The following is a 7,883-nucleotide window of genomic DNA, read 5'->3' as shown; positions in this document are numbered from 1 at the left end:
TTACCCTCCTCCAGCAGCTATCCCTACAGTGAATGAAGGGAACAGTGATTTTACTCCAAGACAGGACAGTAATTACCCCTGAAAAAGACTTTGGGTTTAGTTTTCAGCAGCAATATAACTATGGAAGGACTGTAAAGCAATAGACCCTGGCTATATGCTTGCTATAATCAAAGCTCTCCCTCTTGCAGAAGCTATTCCTAGACTCAATTCAGGTAATAGTGGTTTCACTAGAATAAAAGACAGTAACTAGCCCTGCAAAGGACTTTTTGTTTTAGGTTGCAGCATCAGTATAAGTTTAGAAGGACGGTAAGGTTATAAACTCCGCCTATAGTCCTTATCTAAGCTTTCCTTCTTAGATCAACTTTCCTGAGCTGTAGAGGGATGAGCACCACGCCCCCGGGTCTTTATAATACCTGATGACACGATGCAGCTGGCCATTCAGAGTAATGTCAGTAGCCAACATGGCTATGTAATTGCCCTGTATAGCAGGCAGTTCCTGTATGTTGATTGACTGTGAAAAGCCACAAAACATACAAAACTGGGACTCGAGCATGGCGCTTGAACACCCACAATACTCTGTTGAGTAACAAGCGTGAACAAGCAACCCAATGCTCAATCGAGTATCGAGCAGTGTTGAGCACCATCGCTCATCACTAGTTCTTAGTTATGATGTGGTGATATGGTAAGGCTCATGCCTAACCAGGTCACACAGCTTTAATTGCCATCGACTACTGCAAAGAGAGAAGAGAATAGAGCTATGTATCATTACATACATCTCTTTGCATGTATCTCAGGCATCAGGGAATAATACCAGTGCACCTTTGTATAGATGCAGAATGCTGACAGTCTGTTAATATTGTGGTTTTCCTGCTGAAGAAGTTGGTCTCACTTAGAAACACATAGAATTTTGAATAAACCGCATGATCAATAGTGTACCACAGTCTTCTAGATTTCTTGAATTTAACATCAGTAACGCAGACTACTACTCCTAGCCTCCTACTACTTGTTTCACAGCACTGTAATGATGTGAGATGAGAGCTGTAGTGTGGGATCAGGACTTTTGACATCTAGTGCTTTGTATCTATCCCAGGTATACTGTCATTATTTCAATGCCAGGGATACATGCCTTGTGATGTGTGTAATAACACACAAGTCCCCTCTCTCCCAGTTGCACAGTAGCCACCAGCAGTTAGATCTATGTACCCTGGTTAGAAATGAGCCTTACCATATCAAAAAGAGAATGATGGTTCTAACATGCTCTCAGGGCATTTTCTCAGGGCTGTGTCATGCAGGGAAAAAAAATAAACGCCCCCAATGGAAAATTTAATTATAATTCTAACAAAAAAATTAGTATATAGAGTTTAATATCTAATATCTATGCAACAGAGATGAGAAATAAAAAATGTATATGTTGTATTCAGATCTTCAGCCTCTTCATCATGGTCTGGCCAGTTAGGCTTGAAAAATGTTATCAAAAAGTCCTCTAAAAATTGAGTAAACATACAGTATCTGACCAAAAAGCACAAAACAATCTAATTAACCCCTCATTAACTCTTCCTAAATATGTGTTTAATTTTACGTTTAGAGTGCAGGGCATATAATGCACGGGCACAGCAGTTGTGTTATGTATCATAAAATGATGCTGTTGGTATATACATCCAGATAAAACAAGCCTTCTTATAACTATGTCTCCAAAAAAGTAAAGGAAAGGTATGGCTCCTGAAACGTGACAATACAAAAGAGAAAAATAAATGGTCTGACATAAAGGCCAAAATTGGCTGTGACACCAATGATAACATTTGCAATAACAACAGCCAAATCTAATATTGCAATCTAGATCTCAAATTGTTGAGATGAAGAAAATCATTTATATAGCTTATTTTATATTGATGACCAAACTCTAGAAACTATGCTAAAGGATGGAATTAGAATTGTTTACCGGAAAGCACTGATTGGCAATCTAATTTTTCTCAGCATGTTATATTCCCCAAACACAAGGAAACTTGGTTATCTACCAAGGAATTTATAAATGTGGATGTCATCCATGCAAAATCTGTTCACATGTAACCCTCTTATCATAATGGCAGAACTTGATATACTTCTATTAGTTTTAATATAAAACACATTTACAATACACAATTTTTTCCAGGCAAGTTTATTCTTTAATATGGCATCTATTTTTCTGGTTTCATTTAGTTTATATTATCAGTTTTCCCATACTATTATAAATCCATGCTATTTACACCAGATTTACTTTACCCATTATATTTCTTCCTAATTTATGATTTAATGCAAATCTAGTTTTTCCTAGCAGCTCATTAACTAGTTGATGATCGGTCTCACTGGGTGTGGATGTCTCACTAAATTAGTTTCTTTAAAGAGAGTGTATCATCAGAAAGTGACATATTTGTCACGGGGTCCTTCTCCAGTATCACACACTCAATAGAGCGAAAGATGAGTGAACAATCCTAAGAAACGTTATTCTATGCAAACCAAATGGTCCATAAATCAAACCACCCCACAGAGGGTAAAATAGTCAAGGAACACAGATATAGTCCAGCAACGGGATAAATACCCGGGAGATGAGTCATAATCCTCCAGCTGTATTTTCATGGGTAATCAGGGTTTCTCCAAGTCTCTCTGTGGTGCTGGCCATAGCATCAGTGTCCCACAGAACAATCCCAAGAAACTTTATTCTATGCAAACCACATGGTCCATAAATCAAACCACCCCACAGAGGGTAAAATAGTCAAGGAACACGGATATAGTCCAGTAACGGGATAAATACCCGGGAGATGAGAGTCATAATCCTCCAGCTGTCTTTTCATGGGTAATCAGGGTTTCTCCAAGTCTCTCTGTGGTGCTGGCCATAGCATTAGTGTCCCACAGATCATCCATCTTCTGCTTCTATGTCCTCCTCAGGTTCAATCCTTACATCTAAAGGTAGGCAGACAAGTAGGCTGGTTTTCAGGCCTCCCTGGAGATAGAAGCACTATAGGAGGTGATTTTCGACATTTGGGGAGCAGGGGAGTAATGAATGGAAATGGGCTAATTTCTTTGAACACAATGACACAGAACAATAAGGTACCGTAAAACTATTAAAATTAATAAAAATATAAAGATAGCCAAATAATACTGAACACACCACATCACACCATCACAGTATTGTAAGCGGAATAGAATGTGATAAAAAAAGATTCTGTCACCCAAAGTGGTACCAATAAAAAATTCCATCTCATCCCGCAAAAAACAAGCCCTCACATGACTCTGTCGGTAGAAAAATAAAATAAAAAAATATAGCCTTCAAAATTCAGGGATGCAAAAAAAACTTTATTTTGTAAAAAAAAGCTTTTTAGTGTGATAGTTGCCAAGCCTAAAAAAACTAAATAAATTTGGTATGAGTATCATCATAGTGACCTGAGGAATAAAGTCACTCTATCTAGGCAAATGGCATAAAAAATAGTAATAAAGCCAATTCTTTGAGTGCTGTTGATTTGTTTATTCTGCCTCCCAAAGATCGCACTAAGGTGCAGCTCACATTTATCCTGAACTTTACGATGAGTGCTTACACCGGGAATATGTGTATATCTCTGAAAAATGTGATTCAGAAAAAATTCCCAACTGAAAATTCACTGTAATGAGGCAAAGAGAGTTATTTTGAGCTCCTATCTGGCCTGTGGTCTGGCGGTGTCCATCTTTTTATATATCTTTTTAGGCATGCACAAAAGTACAGTCAACAACGGTTTTATGCAGCTTTGAAACAACATACACCACTGAACAGAGATAAAATGGAGTGTGGAGTAACTGCTGCCTCATAATAGTGAATGGATCCGTAGGGGGTTTTACCTGATTCATGTTTGGAGATGTAGATATAAGCCCTGATGTAAGTGCTCAGCATAAAGCACAGGATAAATGTTCTGTACCCCAAAGTGGCACTAATAGCATTCAACTCAACTCACAAAAAACAAATACCAATTGAGGTCCATCATCTATTAATGAACATATAGGTGACTTCCACGTTGCTGGTAGCACAAAGGCTCTTTAAAAGCATTATGTCTTCTTCCCTAACAATAAATCTAGCAAATTCTGCACTTCAAATCCAAATGCCTCCCCCCCTCCCTTTTGAGCTTCACAGTGTGCCTAAAGCACAGTTAACATTCACATATTTGGCATTGTTGTAGTGAGGCGAGCCCGCTTAATGTATGGGATATGTGTCTCCAGAAGTACGAGCTGGGCACAATGAACGGGCATTACATTGTACTGTGCACTACAAGGGCTAAATTTCAATTTTTAATTTTGCAATAGTCACTGCATTTGACTCCATGGGTGTTTTCCAGAGAAATAATCGTCACCACACTCGGGGATGAATTCTGGGAGAGTTGTAATTTCCAAAAGGTGGTCACTTGTGGGGGTTTCTGCTGTTCTTGTTCCTAGGGTCTCTGCAAATGGAGTCCGCAAAATATTCTAGGAAAATTTGTGGTCCAAAATTCAAATGGCGCTTCTTCCCTCCTGAGCCCTGTGTTGTGGCCAGTCAGTACTGTACTGTCACATGTGGGATATTGCCAAGTTCAGAAGAAATTGTGTAACACACTATGGGCCTTTTTTACTTATTCCAATTGTGAAAATTGGAAATATGGGGATATAATACAATTTTAGTGGTATAAATGTAATTATTTTTCTTCACTGCCCAACAGTATAAAATTCTGTGACACACCTGCGGTATCATTATACTTACTACACCCCTAGATGAATTCAATGAGGGGTGCAGTTTGTAAAATGGGGTAATTTGTAGGGAATATTTGTAGTTCTGGCACTTCAGGGACTCTGTCTATGTGACAGCTAACTATTTCCACAAAATATGAACTCCAATATGGCACTATTTCCCTTCTGAGCTTTGTAATGTGCCTCAAAAGAAGTTTTACACCTCATTTGCGATATTGGCAAACTTAGGAGAAATGTAATCAAATTCTTTGGTCCCTTTCCTCCTATTACCCTTTTTGAAAATTTAAACTGTGGGGCCAAAGCAACAATTTGGTAGAAAAGAATGTAATTTTTACAGCCCTATGTTATACAATTCAGTGAATCACCTAAGGGTTAAAATTACCCACTATACCCCGTGATGAAAACCTTGAGAAATGTAGTTTCCAGAATGGGTTCACTTGTTGAAAGAGGGGGGGTTCTGCTGTTTTGTAATACCAGGGGATCTTCAAATGTGACATGGCATCCACAATCTACTCCTGCCAAGATTGAGTATCAGCATACTCAGGAAAAATTACACATCAAATTGTATGGTGCAGCTTCTCCTGTAACCATTGTGAAAATGCACACATTTTTTTGTGGGAAAAATATGATTTTTTATTTTCTCTAGTCAACATTATAAAATTCTGTGAAGCCCCCGGGGGCTCAAGGGGCTCACCAAACATCTAGATAAATTCCTTGAGGGGTCTAATTTCCAAAATGGGGTCACTTGTGGGGATGCTCCATTTTTAGGTACCTCAGGGGTTCTCCAAACGTGACGCTAATTTTGCTTTCCAAAATTCGAATGGAGCTCCTTTCCTTCCGAGCTCTGCCTAGTGCCCAAACAATTGATTTCCACCACATATGAGGTATCGGCATACTCAGGACAAATTGCACAATAAATTGTATGGTGCATTTTTTTCTGATACCCTTGTGAAAATGCCAAATTTTATAGCTTAAGTAACATTTTTGTGTAAAAAAAGTAACATTTTCATTTTTTCCTTCAACATTACTTTGGTTCTTGTGAAGAACCTAAAGGGATAATACATTTATTAAAAGTGGTTTTGAGCAGTTTGGGGGGTGCAGTTTTTAGAATGGTGTCACTTTGGGGTATGTTCTGTCACCTAGGCCTCTCAAAGTCATTTCAAATGTGATGTGGTCGCTAAAACAAATGGTTTTGTAAATTTTGTTGGAAAAATTAGAAATTGCTGATGAATTTTGAACTATTCTAACTTCCTAACAAAAAAAAAATGTGCTTCAAAAATTGCGCTGGTGTAAAGTAGACATGTGGGAAATGTTATTTAGAAACTATTTTGTGCGACATAACTCTCCAATTTATGGGGCATAAAATTAAAAAATTTGAAAATTGCAAAATTTTCTCCAAATGTCCAAATTTTTCACAAATAAGCGCAAAACATATCAGCCTATATTTACCCCTATAATTAAGTACAATATGTCACGAAAAAGACAATAAAACAATATGGATAAAAGAAATCCGGGTTTAATGCTGCGCCAGAACAGTCTACTGTTACTGTACAGTAACTGAGCAGATACTTTTCTTTTGTCCCGATGAAGAAGACGGATATGTCTTTGAAACGCGTTGACCTGCAGAAATAAAGAAAAACGATTTCATCACATACTCCTGGATTGTTGTGGTCTCTAGCGCAGCATTAAACCCGGATATCTTTTATCCATATTGTTTTATCTCTCGCTTCGGGGCTGCTGCTGACCACTTTTTGATATATTTGCATCAAGGAGTTGTGCCTGACACAACTTCAAGAGGTAAGTGTGTCTTTGGCACCATATTTGCGAAATCTTATACCTGGTAAGACCCTATGTGTGCTTTCTCTTCCACAGACAAATAATATGAAAAAGACATTGTCAGAATCACCAGGATCTGTTGAAGTGTTCCAGAGTTATAATTGCTACTTCCAATAGGTGGCGGTAGAGTTTGTCTCCTTTCCTGGAGAGACAATTTGAATAATTCTCAGAGAGGCATTGCAGCTATAAGTCCCCTCACCACTGACAGCCAGACTGGTTTGTCAAGTCTCCATAAGGAGAATAGTCTTCCCCGTGATCCCCACAAAGCTTCTCATAAGCCAGATCAGTTACCCACACTTTGCACTGATGAGGGGCAATCACCCCGAAACACCGTGTCTGCAAATTGTGATTCTGATCTGACATATATCCTAGGCCATATGAAAAGGCTTGTTAAAAGGCCACTTGTGACTTTTAGGATTGCTACTTCCAATAGGTGGCGCTAGAGTTTGTCTCCTTTCCTGGAGAGACAATTTGAATAATTCCCAGAGGGGCATTGCAGCTATAAGTCCCCTCACCACTGACAGCCAGACTGGTTTGTCAGGTCTCCGTAAGGAGAATAGTCTTCCCCGTGATCCCCACAAAGCTTCTCATAAGCCATATCAGTTACCCACACTTTGCACTGACGAGGGGCAATCACCCCGAAACACCGTGTCTGCAAATTGGGATTCTGATCTGGGATATGTCCTAGGTCATATGAAAAGGCTTGTTAAGAAGCCACTTCTAACTTTTAGAATTACTACTTCCAATAGGTGGCGCTAGGGTTTGTCTCTTTTCCTGGAGAGACCATTTGAATCTGTCACTGGTCAGAATCATAAAAAATGGCCCGGTCATGAAGGTGTTTTAGTGTCCAGGGGTGAAGGGGTTAAGTATCTGTGTACCAAGTTTCAGCGACTGTCCATAGCAAAACTGAAGGAAGGCATTTTTGTGGTTCCGGATATTCAGGAACGCATGACGATGTGTCCGAAATAAAACTGAAAGCTGTTGAGAAAAAGGATTGGTATCCTTTTAAAGAAGTCGTGAAGAAATTTCTAGGTAACAACAAAGATCCAAAATTTAAGACCATTGTGGAAAACATGTTGAAACGTTCAAAGCCTTGGATTGTCTGATGAATTTGAAGTTACATTTTTTACATTCCCATTTGGATTACTTTCCTGAAAACCTTGGTGCGGTTAGTGAAAGGCAAGGAGAAAGATGTCATCAGACTATCTATCAAAGAGATAGAACGTGAACATGATGGGGACTACTGCTGGAGGCTTCACAGGGAAAATCTGCAGGCCTTCTACCAGAGAAAAGGGATCATGAGAAGCTTTGAAGAGAAAAGTAAA

The sequence above is a fragment of the Anomaloglossus baeobatrachus genome, chromosome 4 (genome assembly GCF_048569485.1).
Source record: "Anomaloglossus baeobatrachus isolate aAnoBae1 chromosome 4, aAnoBae1.hap1, whole genome shotgun sequence".
Classification (NCBI taxonomy): domain Eukaryota; kingdom Metazoa; phylum Chordata; class Amphibia; order Anura; family Aromobatidae; genus Anomaloglossus; species Anomaloglossus baeobatrachus.
This window is presented reverse-complemented; position numbering follows the sequence as displayed.